Here is an 18789-nt window from a genome sequence, read left to right as displayed (position 1 = left end):
AGGGGGAGCACAGAAGAGGTGCTGATGGACTGAGGTGCAGGGAAGAGGGACAGGGGGAGCACGGAAGAGGTGCTGATGGACTGTGGAGCAGGGAAGAGAGACAGGGGGAGCACAGAAGAGGTGCTGATGGACACAGGGGACATAAAAGGAAGGGAGAAGGGCTAATGCTGGACAGGGGAGGCTGGCAAGGGGTGGTGGTGGACAGCGGAGGAAAAAGAGACAGAAAGAAAGACAGACAGAAAGCAGCCAAGGAGAGAGAGAGAGAGAGAGAAAGACACATCTATTCTAGCACCCGTTAATGTAACGGGCTTAAAGACTAGTCCACTATATGAACAGAAAGTGTATCGTCAAAGCGCAGAGGAGAACGGCACGCCGACAATCCAGCGCCAACATTTGAGTGCAGGACAAATTCACACCGCCGCTTCTGCCACTTTGAGATCTTCCGTTTTACACTCTAAGGGGAATATGAGGGGGGAACCCATGACTATACTTAGAACTGCTCGCGCTCCCATTGGGGGGGGGAGAACCCCCAGTACACTGAAAACTCCGTTTGGGAGTTTTCAGTGTAGTGGGGGTTTCCTCCCCAATATACCCCCCAACGGGAGTATGAGGCCTTCTAAGTGTAGTGGGGGGTTCTCCCCACACCCCCCCTAGAGCACAAAAGGGGAGGCTTCAAGGCAGCGGAAGCAGCAGTGCGCATTTGTCCTGCGCTCAGAAGTCAGTGCAGGATTCTCGGCGCGTCGTCATCTTCCACGGTTTTGACGCGTCGCCCTATGAAATGCTTATAATCAGGCAAAGTACAATTCACACCCCCTTTGAGTAGGGTTACCAGATTTCCCTGAAGGAAAATCCAGAGCCATGGCCATGCCCCCAGGCTCACCCACTTCCGTTCTGTTCCGCCTTTCTACTGCACCGTTCCGTCCCCCAGCCCCGCCCCCAGACGGCATCCGAGCAAAGTGCCAGGTTTTGAAAAGCTGTCTAGATGGGAAGGGGTAAATCGCGGTCCTCACGGACCTGACGGACCTCGTGGATCTAAACCCGTAAGGCCTTAAAAATCTGAGGTCCGTGTCGGTCCGTGTCCCTGCCGCTTGTAGTTTCTGTCGCTGACAGATCTTGATTGAGATTTGAGCATTGACGGATCCGTCTCAGCATTGGGAGGGAAAAGTGTTAGGATCCGTCAGCACTAAAAATCTCTTCGAGGTCTGTCAGAACCAGTTTGGAGACTTCTTTTCCCCGCGCACTTTTAGTCTGGCTCTGACAGAGCTCTATGACAATTTTACTCTGACGGATCCTAAAAGTGGCACGGACCTCGGATTTTTAAGGACGTGCGGGTTTAGATCCGCAAGGTCCGTGAGGTCCGCGTTTTACCCCTTCCCTGTCTAGACCCCCGGACATGTCCTCGAAAAGGAAGACATGTTCGGGGAAATCCAAACATCTGGTAACCCTACCTTTGAGGAGTAGGGAGGCCTCTCTAATACTCTGTAATGCCCCTTTTCTTTTGCGGAGCTATCAGTCTGGATTCTGTGGTTTCTTACTTCATCACCACGCCCAAACCATGCTCTGTGAATAAACTCTTTGGGCTTAGTCTGGCCTGTATAATCTTCCCATGAAAAAGAACTTTTTTTTTTTTTTTTTTATTGATCAGAGATATTTACTTTCCAGCAGCAGTGTTTGCTAAAGTATGTTTATAGATAATCCGACATGCAGATAAGACAAACATAAATCATTAGGGTTAGTGCAACCTCTTCGTCAAAGCTGTATCGACACAGCCAGCGCTAGTGTCTCGATTCAAAGCAAATGAGACACTGTAGTCATATCTGGATGCTTGAAGGATCCAGGCACGCATGAGACAGCTAAGAAGGAGGCAAAGGAGGAGATCTTTTACATGCAGTTTTTACCACAAACAGTGATTTTATTTAGAGAATGACACAGGGACAAATTTTTCCTCGTCCCTGCAAGAACTCATTTTCCCATTCCATCCCGGCGAGTTATTTTCCTGTCCCTGCCCCGTTCCTGCAAGCTCAATCCTCATCTGCACAAGCCTCAAACCCTTTAAAATCATAAGTAGCAACATTCTAGAGCTCAGATTGTGATGTCATAAGGCCTCATTCCACCAATGCCTAAACTCCATCCTCATCTGCACAAGCCTCAAACCCTTTAAAATCCTAAGTAGCAACATTCTAGAGCTCAGATTGTGATGTCATAATGCCTCATTCCACCAATGCCTAAGCTCCGTCCTCATCTGCACAAGCCTTAAACCCTTTAAAATCATAAGTAGCAACATTCTAGAGCTCAGATTGTGATGTCATAATGCCTCATTCCAACAATGCCTAAGCTCTGTCCTCATCTGCACAAGCCTAAAACACTTTAAAATCATAAGTAGCAACATTCTAGAGCTCAGATTGTGATGTCATAATGCCTCATTCCACCAATGCCTAAGCTCCGTCCTCATCTGCACAAGCCTCAAACTCTTTAAAATCCTAAATAGCAACATTCTAGAGCTCAGATTATGATGTCATAATGCCTCATTCCACCAATGCTAAAGCTTCATCCTCATCTGCACAAGCCTCAAACACTTTAAAATCTTGTGTTCGAGGCTTATGCGGTTAAGGCAGAGCGTACAGGAATAGGACAGGGACAGCGACATAACTCGTGGGGACAGGACATGGAAATTGAGTTCCTTCAGGGATGGGGACAAATTTATCCCCATGTCATTCTCTAATTTTATTAAACCCTGGCTATTTGCAACTCTAATTTAAAAAACCATATTATGAACAAACTTCTACTGCAGCCTGGAGTGCTAAATTATCTGATGCTCAATGAAATTCCTACGAGTGTTAGAGTAGTGTCAGAGCATTGAGCGCACTGGACCACGGTAGAAACCTCTATCGCAGCTTAGTAAAAGGAGGGGGGGGGGGAAGGAGGTGGAATGAAGATGAAACAGGATCAAGGAAGAGTCAAGCCATTGTTCTCAATAATTTGACCTGTACTGTTGCTTTAAAAGACAGTTCATGTAAGAGCAGAAATCCTTCCAGTTTTCCCAGTTCCAGGAGAGAGACTTTGGACCACTCCTGGATTTCTGACAACCCCATCCTGATGCATTATGGGACCCGCAGCAATTATAAATCCCACACGGATTTGGGATGTAAAAAACTAGAAATGGCCAAAAGGTTTTCCTCCTGGAACTGGGTAACTTGGCAGCTCTGTATGTGTTAGAGCAGGGATCTCAAAGTCCCTCCTTGAGGGCCGCAATCCAGTCCGGGTTTCAGGATTTCCCCAATGAATATGCATTGAAAGCAGTGCATGCACATAGATCTCATGCATATTCATTGGGGAAATCCTGAAACCCCGACTGGATTGTGGCCCTCAAGGAGGGACTTTGAGACCCCTGTGTTAGAGTTACCAGATTTTACGTCGGTAAAATTTGGACCTCTAGACCAGTGGTTCCCAAACCTGTCCTGGGGGACCCCCAACCAGTCAGGTTTTCAAGATATTCCTAATGAATATGCATGAGAGAGATTTGCATACATGTCACTTCCATTATTTGCAAATCTCTCTCATGCAAATTCATTAGGGATATCTTGAAAACCTGACTGGCTGGGGGTCCCCCAGGACAGGTTTGGGAACCACTGCTGTAAACCATTTGTGCCCAAGATGGCCCCATAAGGTAATTAGCACTGATCAAAGAGAGATTGTAGTTCTGAAAAGCCGCAGCGGTAAAACCTTCGACACTCATAGGAATTCTATAAAAGGGGAGGTTAATCTATTAAAGGCTTTTTGCCATATCAGAGTTGCCCTAGAAATATCAGGGAATATTTGTATCTTTTGACCACAGAAAGGCAAATGTTTCCCTTTATAATATGAACCAAACAACATATTCTTATGATAGAAATGAGGAATGTAGAATGGGTAGAAATAAGATCTTGGGAAGATCCCGCCAGAATGGAGAAGTCAACATTGCCTTCGGATGTCAACATAGAAATATGATGGCAGATAAAGGCCATGGAAAATTAGCCCACCTTTAATATCAGTGCAATAGAACCGTAATTTAAATGATTCACAGCCTGGAAAAGTTCCTTAGAACTATTTTGGGATGATGCGATAGAGGCACAGACTTTCTTTTTTTGCTGAGTACGTAACTTTGTCACCCGTGGTTCATCACCCTTGCTGAATATGTAACTTCATCACCCGTGGTTTGCATGATCATCTCTCTTCCTCGGATTTCTGACAGAGTCTCTGCCTGTAACTTCCTGTTCTCTACAGTAGTGGTCGTCTGTAAATACAGTGATCATTTGACATTCCAGTTAAGTATCAAGCTATAAAGAGTAGCCCGAGAGCCTATCTCGATGGGCGAAGGCTAACACGGGGCTGGGAGGCCCGGATGTAGCTCGCGTGGCAGGCTGTTAGACATGGGAGTAGTGTTTAGGATAGAGCTAGGGTTATAGTTGGGGGGGGTAGCGCCAAAAGGCTGGAGTAGGATTGAGTGGACAGAAGGTAGGGCGGAACGGGGGAAGTGATAAAGTTGGGACCTTGGAAGACTTGGCTTTTCCAGGGTCCTCCAGGGCGGATTATCTCCCACCCACCCGCCCATTAGTTGGTGGCCTTGGTGGCTCGGGAAGGCGGGTCACTTGGTGGCTCGGGAAGGCATTGGGTGCTGGGGCTCATCCGGCGATGAGCGGTGGGCCGACTGGGAGCCGTGCCTTGGGGTCTGGTGACCTGGTTAAAGGGGCCTGAGGTCATGCCACCCCTCAGACTCTTGCTGTTTATAGCAGGGTCGGGGGCAATTTATTGATGTTTACACCGGGTAGCTCGGGAGGAACTTGCAGATGTTGTTATATTGAAGTTTAAGGTGTTGAGGATGTTAATATATGCAAATTTATTTATTTGCTGTTCTTGTTTAATAAATTGAGCTGCGGCTATGTTCCAAATTATGTGTATTGTTTCTTATTAGTGGAGATGGGAAAATGGATGGGGGTGTTTATGGGGAAGCAGGGACTATCCAGATCCCGCTGTTAGCTGTTTCCTCCTGATTTTTAAAAATTATTTCCAGCTAAAACATTAACCCTCCAGAGTTGGCAGTGATTCAGCAATAGCATACCTCTTGGTTCAGGTGATAGAGTGTAAACCTCTCACAGCATTCTTAGGGCTCCTTTTACAAAGGCGCACTAGGGCCTTAACGCACGGAATAGCGCGCACTAAAAGGCCGCGTGCACTAGCTGCTACTGCCTTCTTTTAAGCAGGCGGTAATTTTTCGATTAGGAGACAGGTCCTGCAAGGGCATCGAATGGCATAAGTCGCACCATTTGTATCACAAGTTGTATATGTATTTAATTTATACTCTGTTGTCCACTGGATTAACAAAAGAGGTACATTCCACTGTGGGGTGTTCTGAATATATTTTGTGTGGTGAAGTGAGTTTTATATATTCAGCTTGCATTTATTTATTTATTTTTATAGAAACGTAGTAACATGATGGCAGATAAAGGCCAAATGATCCATCCAGTCTGCCCATTCCCAGCATCCACTATCTCCTCTTCTCCCTATTGGCTAAGGCTCTTAACATTTGCATCTCTTCTTCTTATAGGCTAACACTCTTAACACCTGCATTGTGATGTCATAGAACTTTATGGTTATAGAAACATTGTAACATGATGGCAGATAAAGGCCAAATGGCCCATCTAGTCTGTCCATCCACAGCATCCACTATCTTCTCCTCTCCCTATTGGCTAAGGCTCTTAATATTTGCATCTCCTCTTCTTATAGGATAACGCTCTTAACACCTGCATTGTGATGTCATAGAACTTTATGGTTATAGAAACATTGTAACATGATGGTACATAAAGACCAAATGGCCCATCTAGTCTGCCCATCTGAAGTAACCATTATCTCTTCCTTTCTCTAAGACAAGGGTGTCCAAATGGTCGATCGCGATCGACCAGTAGATCGCAAAGGCAACGCGAGTCGATCGCATTGCCTTTGCGATCTTTTTCTCCCTGCTGCTTCCCCAAGCCAGGCCTGGCGCGTACAAGTGTCGGGAGCAGCGCGTGCCATTCAGCACGGCTCTCTGTGCTAAAAACTGCTAGCGCCGTTTAATAGAAGATGGGGTAAGGCCACTTTTGCTGCAGGTTTAGAAAAAGGACCCCTCCCCCCCCGAAGAACAACAAAAAAAATTGAGGAAAACTTAACAAACGCAAGTTGCAGACGCAGGTAACGAGCTGCCTTGCATAATTATAAAGTTCATTACTGTATTTGTTTTGCTGCAGTCATTGCTCATCTTTCCAGGATTTTCAAGTCCAGTCTGAATGCATTCAGTGATAGCAAAGACGCAGTACGCATGTTACTCGTATACTAACAAACTAGGGGCCTTTATTATTATTTATGAAATTTCAAATTTTCAAACAAGGTTTGAAGAAGCAACACACCTTTACCCCTCCTTTACAAATCTGCTCTAGTGTTTTTAGCAGTGGGCACTGCAGTAACAACTCCAACGCTCATAGAATTTCTATGCGCATCCGTGCTGTTACCGCCGCAGCCAGCGCTAAAAGCACTAGCGCGGTTTTGTAAAGGAGGGGGTTAGAGCATTAAGAATGTAAGAAACCACTTTCCATAAAGAAAATGCAGTTTAGTGCTTAAAAGTGGGAGATCCAAGAACAAAAATACACCTTAAACTTAAAGCTTGGTTTCATATAAGAAAAATGAAAGTATTGCTTTATAAGAGAGACAATTCTAAGTACAAAATAACCCTCTTCACTGCATGGCATGGGGAGCCCTGTCTTCCTAGGTTCAAGAAACAATTTTAACTGGTCAGGATTAAAAAAAAAGAAAATACTTCTATGCAGAATGTGTTTACATAACATTTACAAGGAAATCTAAGAATAAACTTGGCTCCAAGCGAAATCACTTGTTGCCTTAACAAAAGAAACGTCTTTCTTCGCTCCTGTGTAACTAACCTTGGTTAAATCTGGATAAATCCATATTTTTGGACCCATCAACAATTTTTGTCTGTGACAAAAACAAAGCTTCAAAATATGTTCACGATCCTGTGTGAGAACAACGGAGACCCACAAAGGGCTCCTTTTACGAAGGTGCGCTAGGGCCTTAACGCGTGCAATAGCGTGAGATAAATTCCCAAGCGCGTTAGCCGCTACCGCCTCCTTTTCAGCAGGCGGTAGATTTTCGGCTACGGCAATTTTGTGTGTGCGCTAAAAACCCTAGCGCACGTTCGTAGAAGGAGCCCAAAGTCTCGCATTTTACAATCTCTGAATCTGATGTCTCCTAAAAAGCAGTGAGAACCAAACTGTCTTGATATCTCTTCCAATTTAGCACTTTCAGCATCAGCCTGGGGTTGCTCCACTTCTAGGCCTTGAGGAGATATAAAAAGCTTTAGCAATCAGAGGAAATCCATCTTTGAAATAGCTAAAACCTCCTCAAAATAGCTCCTTAAAAGTTGGTTTTGAGATAATAATGGATTTTAGGAAAATTTAGTATGCATGGGTTGGTGTCTTAAGCATCTGAACCAATCTGGGCCTTAGGCCCCCCCCCCCCCTTCCCAGTGCATCCCGGGATGCATTGAGAAGGGGAAGGCCAGGCTGTCTTCTTCACAGTAGAGGTTGGGTGGCAAGGGGGGCATCCGGTGGCATATGGGAGTGGGCATCCCTCCTGCCAATTTTTTGTAAAGTACAGGGAGTGGGGAAAGGGTGCCCTGGCAGGTCAGGGTTGGTTTGGTTTGGCTGGGGGGGGGGGGGTGTCATGGTGGCAGGAGGGAGTAGGCATCCCTCCTAAAAAATTTTTATTAAAGTCTGGGGGTCCTGGCAGGGGTTGGTTCAGTTGGGGGGCTATGGTGGCAGGAGGGAGTGGGCATTCCTGCTGCCTCTATTTTTGTTTCAGGGGTCGTGGCTCAACTTTTTTTATGGGGCAGATGTTCAAACACCTGCCATTAAAACATCTGTGCCATTAAAAAAGTTAAAAAAAAAGCCCTTAAGCTGAGTTTCAAGAGGCTTCTTTGGGGCTTCCCCTGCCACTCTGCTGTTTGGAGTTCTCCAGACCAGCTGTGTGGGTGTTTGAGAGCCCGTTTCTAAACCAGCAATTGGATGGGATTATGGCTGCTCTCCCCAAAACTCATATGCATGGTAAGCCGTTTGAACATTGACCACCGTTTAGAAATCGGTCCACACAGACCCGCAAGGTCTTAACGACCGTTTTTAGTGCATCTAGCTCCCACTTTCTGGAAAGGAGGATGTACCCAGCCAGGTTTTACCACTGATGGCTTTTGGTGCTGGGTCATCAGTGATCAAAACAAACATAAGAACATAAGAACATTAGAAATGCCTCTGCTGGGTCAGACCCGAGGTCCATCGTGCCCAGCAGTCCGCTCACGCGGCGGCCCAACAGGTCCAGGACCTGTGCAGTAATCTTCTATCTATACCCCTCTATCCCCATTTCCAGTAGGAATTTGTCCAATCCTTTCTTGAACCCCAGTACCGTACTCTGCCTTATAACGTCCTCTGGAAGCGCATTCCAGGTGTCCACCACACGTTGGGTAAAGAAGAACTTCCTAGCATTTGTTTTGAATCTGTCCCCTTTCAACTTTTCCGAATGCCCTCTTGTTCTCTTATTTTTCGAAAGTTCGAAGAATCTGTCCCTCTCTACTCTCTCTATGCCCTTCATGATCTTGTAAGTCTCTATCATATCCCCTCTAAGTCTCCTCTTCTCCAGGGAAAAGAGACCCAGCTTCTCCAATCTCTCAGAATATGACAGGTTTTCCATACCTATTATCAGACGTGTTGCTCTCCTTTGAACCCTCTCGACTAATGCCATATCCTTCTTAAGATACGGCGACCAATATTGGATGCAGTACTCCAAATGCGGGCGCACCATCGCCCGATACAACGGCAGGATAACTTCTTTCGTTCTGGCTGTAATACCCTTTTTGATTATACCAAGCATTCTATTCGCTCTCTTAGCGGCCGCTGCACACTGTGCCGACGGCTTCATTGTCATGTCCACCATTACCCCCAAGTCCCTTTCCTGGGTACTCTTATTCAATAACATCCCTCCCATTGTATAGTTGTACCTCGAGTTTCTGCTCCCCACATGTAATACTTTACATTTTTCAATGTTGAACTTCATCTGCCATTTCGCCGCCCATTCTTCTAATTTGTTCAAGTCCCTTTGCAACTTTTCGCAGTCCTCTGTAGTCCGAGCTCCATTAAATAGTTTGGTGTCGTCCGCAAATTTTGTTATCTCGCACTTCGTTCCTGTTTCTAGATCATTTATGAAGATATTAAATAGCAGCGGCCCGAGCTCCGAGCCCTGCGGGACACCACTCGTGACCCTCCTCCAGTCGGAGTAGTGACCCTTCACTCCTACCCTTTGTTTTCTACCCTCCAACCAGTTTCTGATCCATCTATGTACGTCTCCTTCCACCCCATGGTTCTTCAGTTTCCGGAGTAGACGTTCATGGGGCACCTTGTCAAAGGCTTTTTGGAAATCTAGATATATGATGTCTATGGGGTCTCCTTTGTCCATCCGTTTGTTGATCCCTTCGAAGAAGTGCAATAAGTTCGTTAGGCACGATCTTCCCTTGCAGAAACCATGCTGGCTGGTTATCAGAAGTTCATTTTTTTCAAAATGTTGATCGATGTTTTCTTTTATCAGTGCTTCTGCCATTTTCCCTGGAACCGAAGTCAGGCTCACCGGCCTGTAGTTTCCCGGGTCACCTCTTGATCCCTTTTTAAAGATGGGCGTAACGTTGGCTATCTTCCAATCTTCCGGGATCTCGCCTGTTTTCAGGGATAAGTTGCAAATTTGCTGCAGTAGTTCCGCTATCTCCTCCTTTAATTCCTTCAGAACCCTTGGATGTATGCCATCCGGACCCGGGGATTTGTCAGTTTTTAGTTTTTCTATCTGCCTACGAACGTCCTCAAGGCTCACTTCTATGGATGTTAATTTTTCTGCCTGACTTCCGTTGAAGAATTGCTCAGGTTCCGGTATGTTGGACGTGTTTTCGTTTGTAAATACAGACGAGAAGAACATGTTAAGCCTTTCTGCCACTACCTTCTCCTCCTTCACCACTCCCTTCCTGTCTCCGTCGTCCAGCGGTCCCACTTCCTCTCTAGCCGGCTGCTTCCCTTTAACATATCTGAAGAATGGTTTGAAATTTCTTGCTTCCCTGGCTAGCCTCTCTTCATACTCTCTTTTGGCTTTCCGAACCTCACGGTGACATTCTTTTTGATGCTTCTTGTGCTCTTTCCAGCTCCCCTCAGTTTTGTCCTTTTTCCATTTCTTGAATGATTTTTTCTTATTGCCTATCACTTCCTTCACTGTTTTGGTTATCCACGCCGGGTAATGTAATGTAATGTAATTTATTTCTTATATACCGCTACATCCGTTAGGTTCTAAGCGGTTTACAGAAAATATACATTAAGATTAGAAATAAGAAAGGTACTTGAAAAATTCCCTTACTGTCCCGAAGGCTCACAATCTAACTAAAGTACCTGGAGGGTAATAGAGAAGTGAAAAGTAGAGTTAGAGGAAAAATAAAAATAAAATAAACATTTTAACAAGACAGCATTGATCTAAATACTTTGGAAGGTAGAAAAGAGGAGAGAAAGGAATAGAAGCATGATGAAGTGATGAAGTGGAGCAAGTAAGTTTAGGAGGAGCGATTGACGTTTCCAGAAAGGGCTTCTTCAGGGAAGAGACTTGGCCGACAGTCCCAGGATGCCTATGTCTCCTCCCCTGCGATGTTCTTTTGTTCGATTCTTTTTACACCCCTTCCTGAATCTGGGGATATACAGATTTTGCGCCTCGCTCACCATGTCCCTGAAGAAGGACCAGGCATGATTTACCGTTAGCCATGTTTTGGAAGTGTTCCTAAGTTTCTTCCTTACCAATTCCCTCATTGCTTCGTAGTTTCCTTTCCTGAAGTTAAAAGTTGTCGCAATGGATCTCTTGCCTTTTGACACTCCTACCTCAACCTTGAACTTGATCATATTATGATCGCTGTTTCCCAACGGTCCCACTACTTCTACTTCCTTTGCAGGTCCCCTTAACCCATTTAGGATTAGATCCAGAGTGGCATTTCTTCTCGTCGGTTCTCTAACAAGCTGTTCCATGAAACAATCCTGTGTAGCTTCCAGGAATTTTGTCTCCCTAGCGCATTTCGAGCTTCCAAGCCTCCAGTCTATCCCAGGGTAGTTGAAGTCTCCCATAACAACCGTGTTGCCGCTTTTGCATTCCCGCTTCATCTCGGCTTCCATTTCCTCATCGATATCTCTGGTTTGCCCCGGTGGGCGATAAAACAGGCCCATCTTTATTTCAGGCCCTTTCCTTCCCGGTATTTTAACCCATAGAGATTCCGGCTTGCTGGCCGTCTCTGCTGTGTCCATTTGTGTGGATTGTATGCCTTCTTTTATGTATAGGGCTATTCCACCTCCTTTTTGTCCTGTTCTGTCCTGGCGATAGAGCTTGTATCCCGGTAGTGCTGTATCCCATTTGCTTTCCTCATTCCACCATGTTTCAGAGATTCCAATGATGTCGATGTCTTCTGCGTTGGCCAAGGCTTCTAGTTCCCCCATTTTGTTTCTTAGGCTCCTTGCATTAGCATATATGCACTTTAGATCCTGGTATTTTGCTGTCCTCCTTTCTTTTCCCTGTGCTTCGGTCCATATTTTCTTCTCTTTTGCTGCAGACATTGTAACCACTTCTTCTGGGTTAGTCGACTCCTGCAGTTTGTCCCTTGTTCCTTCCCAGCCATTTTTCCCCTCGGTATCTTCACAGGATATCCGAATCGTCGACCCTTTGTCAACTGTCGGCTTTCCCCTTCTTCTTAGTTTAAAGCCTGTTCTATTCCTCTCTTGACGTTGTTTGCTAGGAGTCTAGTTCCTGCTGCGCTCAGGTGCAGTCCATCTTTCCTGTATAGCTTGCTCTTGCCCCAGAACGCCGTCCAGTTCCTCACGAAGTGGAATCCTTCTTCCTCACACCATCTCCTCATCCACGTATTTATTGATTGTAGTTCCTCCTGCCTTTTCACATCTGCCCTCGGTACTGGTAGGATCTCAGAGAACACTATCTTCTGGGCTCTCATCTTCAGCTTCCTTCCCAGAATCTTGAATTGTTCTAACAGCGTGCTTCTTTTGTAGTCTCTCCTGCTGACATCGTTCGTCCCGATGTGGATCACTACCGCGGTCTCTTCTGTCTCCGCCCCTTCCAGGATCATTTCAATTTTGTCCCCGATGTCCTTGGTTCTTGCTCCCGGAAGGCAGGTCACCAGTCGGCTCTCTCTCTCTCCTGCTATGTGGCTGTCCACATGCCTAAGGATCGAGTCTCCCACTAGGATCGCTGACTTTCCTCTCTTCAATTTTCGCTTCGGTCTCAGGTCAATGTCCTCAATGTACTTCACTCTTTCTTCTTTTGGGCCTCGACTAGCCAAAATCTCCCCCTCTTGCGATAGCCCTCTGTGGGTGTCATCCTTGGGGTAATCTTCTTCTTGCTCTCCCTTGCATGTTGGTATCCGTGTAGCTTCTTCTTTCATCTGAAGTTCGTTCTCTTCCACCTTCGTCCTGTATGCCTCTTCAATGAATCTCTCGAGTTCCCTGACTTCCTCCTCAATGTGTCTCTCCGTGGCGTGAAATCCTTCTAGCTCCTGAATCTTGTCCTCTAGTCGCTTGACCTCCTTCTTCAAGCTTTTCAGTTCCTGACACCGACTGCATACATACGACTGTCTCCCCAGTGCGATGAGATGAATACAGAGCAGCTGTTAGTCCTGGCTTAGGAGCACCAGGCTTGCCTGGCTATGATTTTTCTGTTTTGCAGAACAGCTTTAAAACTGACCAAGAATTCTTAAAACCTTCACTGCTTATCCCACTCTGTATGACCTACCCTTCTTTTTAAATTGCCCCGACCTACTCCCTATTGACCAAGAATTCCCAAAGCCTGCTTTACCCCCACATTGTAGGACCTGCTCTTCCTATTGTAAATCGCCTCATCTTACTCTTATTTTAAACCCGTCCCTACGATGTTTCCTTACTCTGTACAAATATTCATGTACTCAAAGACTTCATTGTTTTTTTGTTGTATGTCCAGCTCTTCTTTATTGTAAACCGCCTCGAACTACCTTGGCTTTGGTGGTATATAAACAATAAATTATTATTATTATTATTTCAGCATTTTTACTATTTGATTGCAAGGCTGAGACTTGACCTGCGATTTATTTAATCCCCACAGGGAGAAAGAGTACATCTAATTCAGTGGTCTCAAACTCGTGGCCCGCCAGGTCCTATTTTGAGGCCCTCGGTATGTTTATCATAATCACAAAAGTAAAATAAAACAGTTTCTTGATCATATGTCTCTTTAGCTATAAATTACAATATTATTATTAAGACTTAGCCAAAAAGAAAGCTTATAAACTATAGAGTTTTACCGGATCTTTTCCAGATAAGCCCCGCCAAAAAGTTAACCCCCGCCACAGTTTTAGCTAACACCATGCTAAGTGAATACTTGGGGAAAGTGATATACAAGGGGGGACTCATTATTCAAATCATGTGAATAATTTCCTCGGAGGGCTTCAATAGTTTAATAATTTATAAGGTGGCGGGGCTTAAGTTTTCGCCCGTGCACTTTTTGCTTTAGTGGCGGGGCTTATCTGGAAAAGACCCGTTTTACCTCATGCAAAATTGTCATTTCTTTAATAAGACATTAACTATTTTTTTCTGAGGTCCTTCAAGTACCTACAAATCCAAAATGTGGCCCTACAAAGGGTTGGAGTTTGAGATCACTGATCTAATTAAACTGAAAGCAGCAGAAGTCATTAAGTCAGAGCGCGTGCACTTTCAGCCCGGCATTCATCCTTCTTAAGATATGGGCGTGGCTTTAATGTGTCTGGGGAAAGCCCATAGGTTCAAGGATCGAGTGGGCGGAGCGATGCCTTAGGCAGTTGCTCTGCAGTCTGCTCAGACTCTAACTCTTAAGCTGGACCTTGAGCTGCTTGTCCCCAGATTCTGCCAGTGCCGTGGGGGCTACTTGCTGTTGCTCTCCCCACCCTTTGCCATTCGTTTGGCTACTTAACTCGGGCTTCTTGGGAGAGTCCGATCAAAAGGGCAGCCATGGGCCCCCAGGTTAGTCTGTAGGCTTTTGTTTGCTTCTTTTGGAGACTGCTGCAGAATTCCGCGTTCGGTAGCGCGAGTGCGATTTCTTATTGAGGGCGCAGCTCAACTGAGCCTGGTAACTTTCCGTTCTGTTTTAGAAACTCCAAGCAGAATTAATCTCCCGTGCAGAGTCATGTCGAGCTTATGCAGGCCTGCTCCTAAACTGTATCATGTAACAGAGAGTTGTCTCTAAGCAAGCTGCATGCTTAAGGAGGGGGGAGAGGGGGGAATGCAGCTTAAGGAGGGAGGGGGGGGGGTGGAATGCAGCAGGATCAGTACACGGGATAATGCGTGAGATTTTCAGAAAGCTACACTTTTTCTTCTCAGGTAACCTTTGCAGGCTTTGTGAAATTTCTTAAGGAGGATTTACATTTAGGAGAAGCTCTATGTGAAGCTGTTAAGTGCTACTGGATATTAACTCTTACAATGGTGCCAACACAATCTGGATCGTGCCTGGGCGATACAGCAAATACTGGCAAACTTTTCTAACCTTTTCTGAAAAACCTGTTCTGCCGAAGAGCAGACCGGAATAGCTGCAGTGACGGTGGCCAGGCTCCCAGATGTTGCTATACCAGGACTCTTGTGTGTACTGATGGACTTTTCTTTTTCTTTGCATGCAATCTCACTTAAAGAACTACCCTAGAACAGGGGTGTCAAAGTCCCATCTCGAGGGCCGTAATCCAATCGGGTTTTCAGGATTCCCCCAATGAATATGCATGAGATCTATGTGCATGCACTGCTTTCAATGCATATTAATTGGGGAAATCCTGAAAACCCGACTGGATTGCGGCCCTGAAGGAGGGACTTTGAGATCCCTGACTCAGAGGGACTCTTTTCTCTCTGCAAAGGTCATTCATATTCTTCTAGGGCAGGGCTGTCAAAGTCCCTCCTCAAGAGCCAAAATCCAGTCGGGTTTTCAGGATTTCCCCAATGAATATGCATGAGATCTATTAGCATACAATGAAAGCAGTGCATGCAAATAGATCTCATGCATATTCATTTGGGGAAATATACTGAAAACCCGACTGGATTGCGGCCCTCAAGGAGGGACTGTGAGATCCCTGTTCTGAGTGTACAGGTTAGGCTGGCCTGCATGGCTGCTGCTGAGGTCACCTGGATGTAATGTTTACAGTAGCAGTAAAGGGTGTCATGGCTGTGTATATTTACGAGCGTTATGGTGCTGAAAGTTAGTTGTCTTTTTAGCCTCACGTCATCACCCTCGAGTTGCGCTCTATTAATGTACAGTTTTATGATGTCCTTATTACTTTAACCTGTGAGAAGGGATAGGCATTCATTATCATGCAGTCAGTTCATTTGGGTGAATTAAAAATGTTATTGCATGCAACACTGATTCTGTGGGCTCCTTTTACTAAGGTGTGCCAACGGTTTTAGCGCATGCTAAAATGCCGCGCACGCTAGACGCTAACGCCACCATAGAGCTGGCATTAGTTTTTTTCCATTTAGCACCGGGTTTGCGCACGCTAAAAACGCAAGCGCACCTTAGTAAAAGGAGCCCTATGTCTTTAAACTGCTTTCCCATATTAGGGTCCTTAATTTTTGGATCTTAAATGTTCTCTGTATTTAAAATGGGCTTCGCTGCCCTGTAGACAAATTTGAACAGTTACGCTCTTTCTGCAAGGCTTAAAATCTAACCTTTGCATTGAGTCTGCAGATTATTGCCATTCTGTGTTTAACGCAGGGGTCCCCAAAGTCCCTCCTTGAGGGCCGAATCCAGTCGGGTTTTCAGGATTTCCCCAGTGAATATGCGTGAGATCTATTAGCATACAATGAAAGCAGTGCATGCAAATAGATTCCCATGCATATTCATTGGGGAAATCCTGAAAACCTGACTGGATTCGGCCCTCAAGGAGGGACTTTGGGGACCCCTGGTTTAACGGATTGACCCAGTCTTTGTTTACTACAACTGCTAATCGTTCTTATTGCGCAGCTAGACATGCGTAGTAGAGAATGACACAGGTGACAAAATTCATCACCGTTCCCGTCCCCGCGGATAACCGCGGGAAACCATCTTCATGTCATTCTTTAAGGAGAGAGGGAAGAATTAGAGTATGAATGGCCACAAGCTTTGCTTTGAAGAATGCTTGTGTAGAAGGACTGAGGTTGAAACAGACACTACAGAATGACAGTCTCTGGTATCCAGAGCAGATATTGTGATGTCATAATGCTTCATTCCACCAGTGCCTAAGAACCAATCACATCAGTGATATCACAATGGCTTCATTATCCTTGGCTCACATAAGAATCAGAGTATGAATGGCCACAACCACTGACCCGCAAGCTTTGCTTTAAAGAATGCTGGTGTAGAAGGACCGAGGTTGAAATAGACACTAGAAAATGACATGAGATTATTTCCTGCGGTTATCCGCGGGGACGGGAACGATGATGAATTTTGTCACCCTGTCATTCTCTAATGCGAAGCACTATACACCGCCACCAGATGACAAGTTCCATCATGCCTCACCCCTATGAAAAATGTTCAACATTTGTTACCAATAAAATTTAGAGTTGACTTTAAGGTAGTTGTTATTGTACTTAAGGTCTTAAATACTGTTTATTGATTCCGATATCAATTCACCAACATGCTCTCAATGTATGAATTAGCTTGCATTACCTTCATCTTCTCTTTTCCATCTAGAATTAATAATGCATACATCCTTCTCGTGTTTTAGACCGTGATTTAAGAAGCTTCAATGGTTTCAGACTTGAAGACTTTCTTTTTAGTGAGGCATTTGGAGAATGTTGAAAATTAGGTGTGGTTGGGATGGGGATAACGGGGTCCTATTACTAAGGCATGCTAGCCGTTTTAGCGCGTACTAAATATGAGCGCGCGCTAAATGCTAATGCGTCCATTATAGTCTATGGATGCGTTAGCGTTTTGCACGCGCTAAAAGGACCCCAATGTGATTAATATCTCTATTGTTTCAAACTTTTTTTCTCTCACTTTTGTATTATATAAATAGGGCTGGCCCAACCATTAGGCAACACTAGGCAGTAGAGAATGACACGGGGACAAATTTGTTCCTGTCCCATTCCTGTAAGCTCTGCCTTAAGTGCACAAGCCTTGGCCACTTATGAATTTAAAGTGTTTGAAGCTTGTGCAGATGAGGACAGAGCTTGCGGGAATGGGGCAGGGACAGGAAAATAACTTGTAGTGACGGAACAGGAAAATGAGTTCCTGCGGGGACGGGGAAAAATTTGTCCCAAGGTCATTCTCTATTAGGCAGCTGCCTAGGATAGCAACTTCCAGGGGAGGCAGCAAAAAGAAACTGCAGTCAAACAAAATAAGTTCTTCCAGCCCCACAACTCAAAGAATCATCAGTGTTTCTTGAAAGATCCTCAATAGTTCTATAAGTCACTTTAGAAAGCTTGCTGAATTTTGAAGACCATGTTAACAGTTCAGTCTGGAAATCCTTTTTTACTCTACAGAAATTAAGGAGGGGTCAGATCCTACTTCTTCCAGTGACACTTCAGGATATTAGTACAATTGACCATACTGTCTGTACTGGACTACTGCAATGCGTTACTTCCAGGAATCTCCAAGAAGCAAATGAAAAGACTCCAGTTGATACAAAACACAACATCAAAACTCATATACTACATGTCACACCGCTGCTGCTTCCAGAACTACACTGGCTACTGATAGAAAAGTGAATAGAATTCAAACTATGTTGCTTACCATTAGATAATGACATGGGGGACAAATTTTTCCCTATTCCTGCAAGAACTTATTTTCCCTTCCTGTCCCGCTGAGTTCTTTTCCTGTTCCTGCTCCATTTCTGCAACCTCTGTCCTCATCTGTGCAAACACTTTAAAATCACAAGTGTTCGAGGCTTGTGTGGTTAAGGCAGAGCTTACTAGAATGGGATGGAGACAAGCGACAAAACTCACGGGGATGGGATGGGGAAAAATTTGTCCCCGTGTCATTCTCTATTTACCATCCAAAACACTATATGGAGACACCCCTAATAGCTAAGCCCAGATTTACTGAACTATTAAGTAGATCTACTGATCATCGCAACTCAGACTGCCTGATCCTATCATTCCCAACTCTGAAAGATATAAAATATAAGACACCACCTCATTTACAAAAGTATGGAACTCACTTCCCATCGAAATTCGTACAACCACTGTATATATGCCTCAATTACAAAAGTATGGAACTCACTTCCCATCGAAATTCGTACAACCACTGTATATATGCCTCATTTACAAAAGTATGGAACTCAACTCCCATCGAAATTCGTACAACCACTGTATATATGCCTCAATTACAAAAGTATGGAACTCACTTCCCATCGAAATTCGTACAACCACTGTATATATGCCTCATTTACAAAAGTATGGAACTCACTTCTCATCGAAATTCGTACAACCACTGTATATATGCCTCAATTACAAAAGTATGGAACTCACTTCCCATCGAAATTCGTACAACCACTGTATATATGCCTCATTTACAAAAGTATGGAACTCACTTCCCATCGAAATTCGTACAACCACTGTATATATGCCTCATTTACAAAAGTATGGAACTCACTTCCCATTGAAATTCGTACAACCACTGTATATATGCCTCATTTACAAAAGTATGGAACTCAACTCCCATCGAAATTCGTACAAC

The 18789-nt window shown here is 44.8% G+C and overlaps 1 protein-coding gene across 3 annotated transcripts in view; it reads left to right on the top strand.

The window, feature by feature from the left end:
* PLD1 (phospholipase D1) overlaps positions 1–18789 on the top strand; it is a 241689-nt gene that overhangs the window by 36706 nt on the left and 186194 nt on the right. The window contains exon 1 of one of the 3 annotated variants that reach the window (XM_033958770.1): positions 13934–14117. The exons of the other annotated variants lie outside the window; for them this stretch is intronic. The gene's annotated coding sequence lies outside the window, so the exon portion shown is untranslated. Of the gene's footprint in view, positions 1–13933; positions 14118–18789 lie in introns of those variants that run through there. 3 annotated transcript variants of the gene reach the window in all.

This window comes from Geotrypetes seraphini, chromosome 9 (genome assembly GCF_902459505.1).
Source record: "Geotrypetes seraphini chromosome 9, aGeoSer1.1, whole genome shotgun sequence".
In the NCBI taxonomy this organism is placed as follows: Eukaryota; Metazoa; Chordata; class Amphibia; order Gymnophiona; family Dermophiidae; genus Geotrypetes; species Geotrypetes seraphini.
Note: the sequence above shows the minus strand (reverse complement) of the source record. Positions and strands in the feature narration are given on the sequence as shown.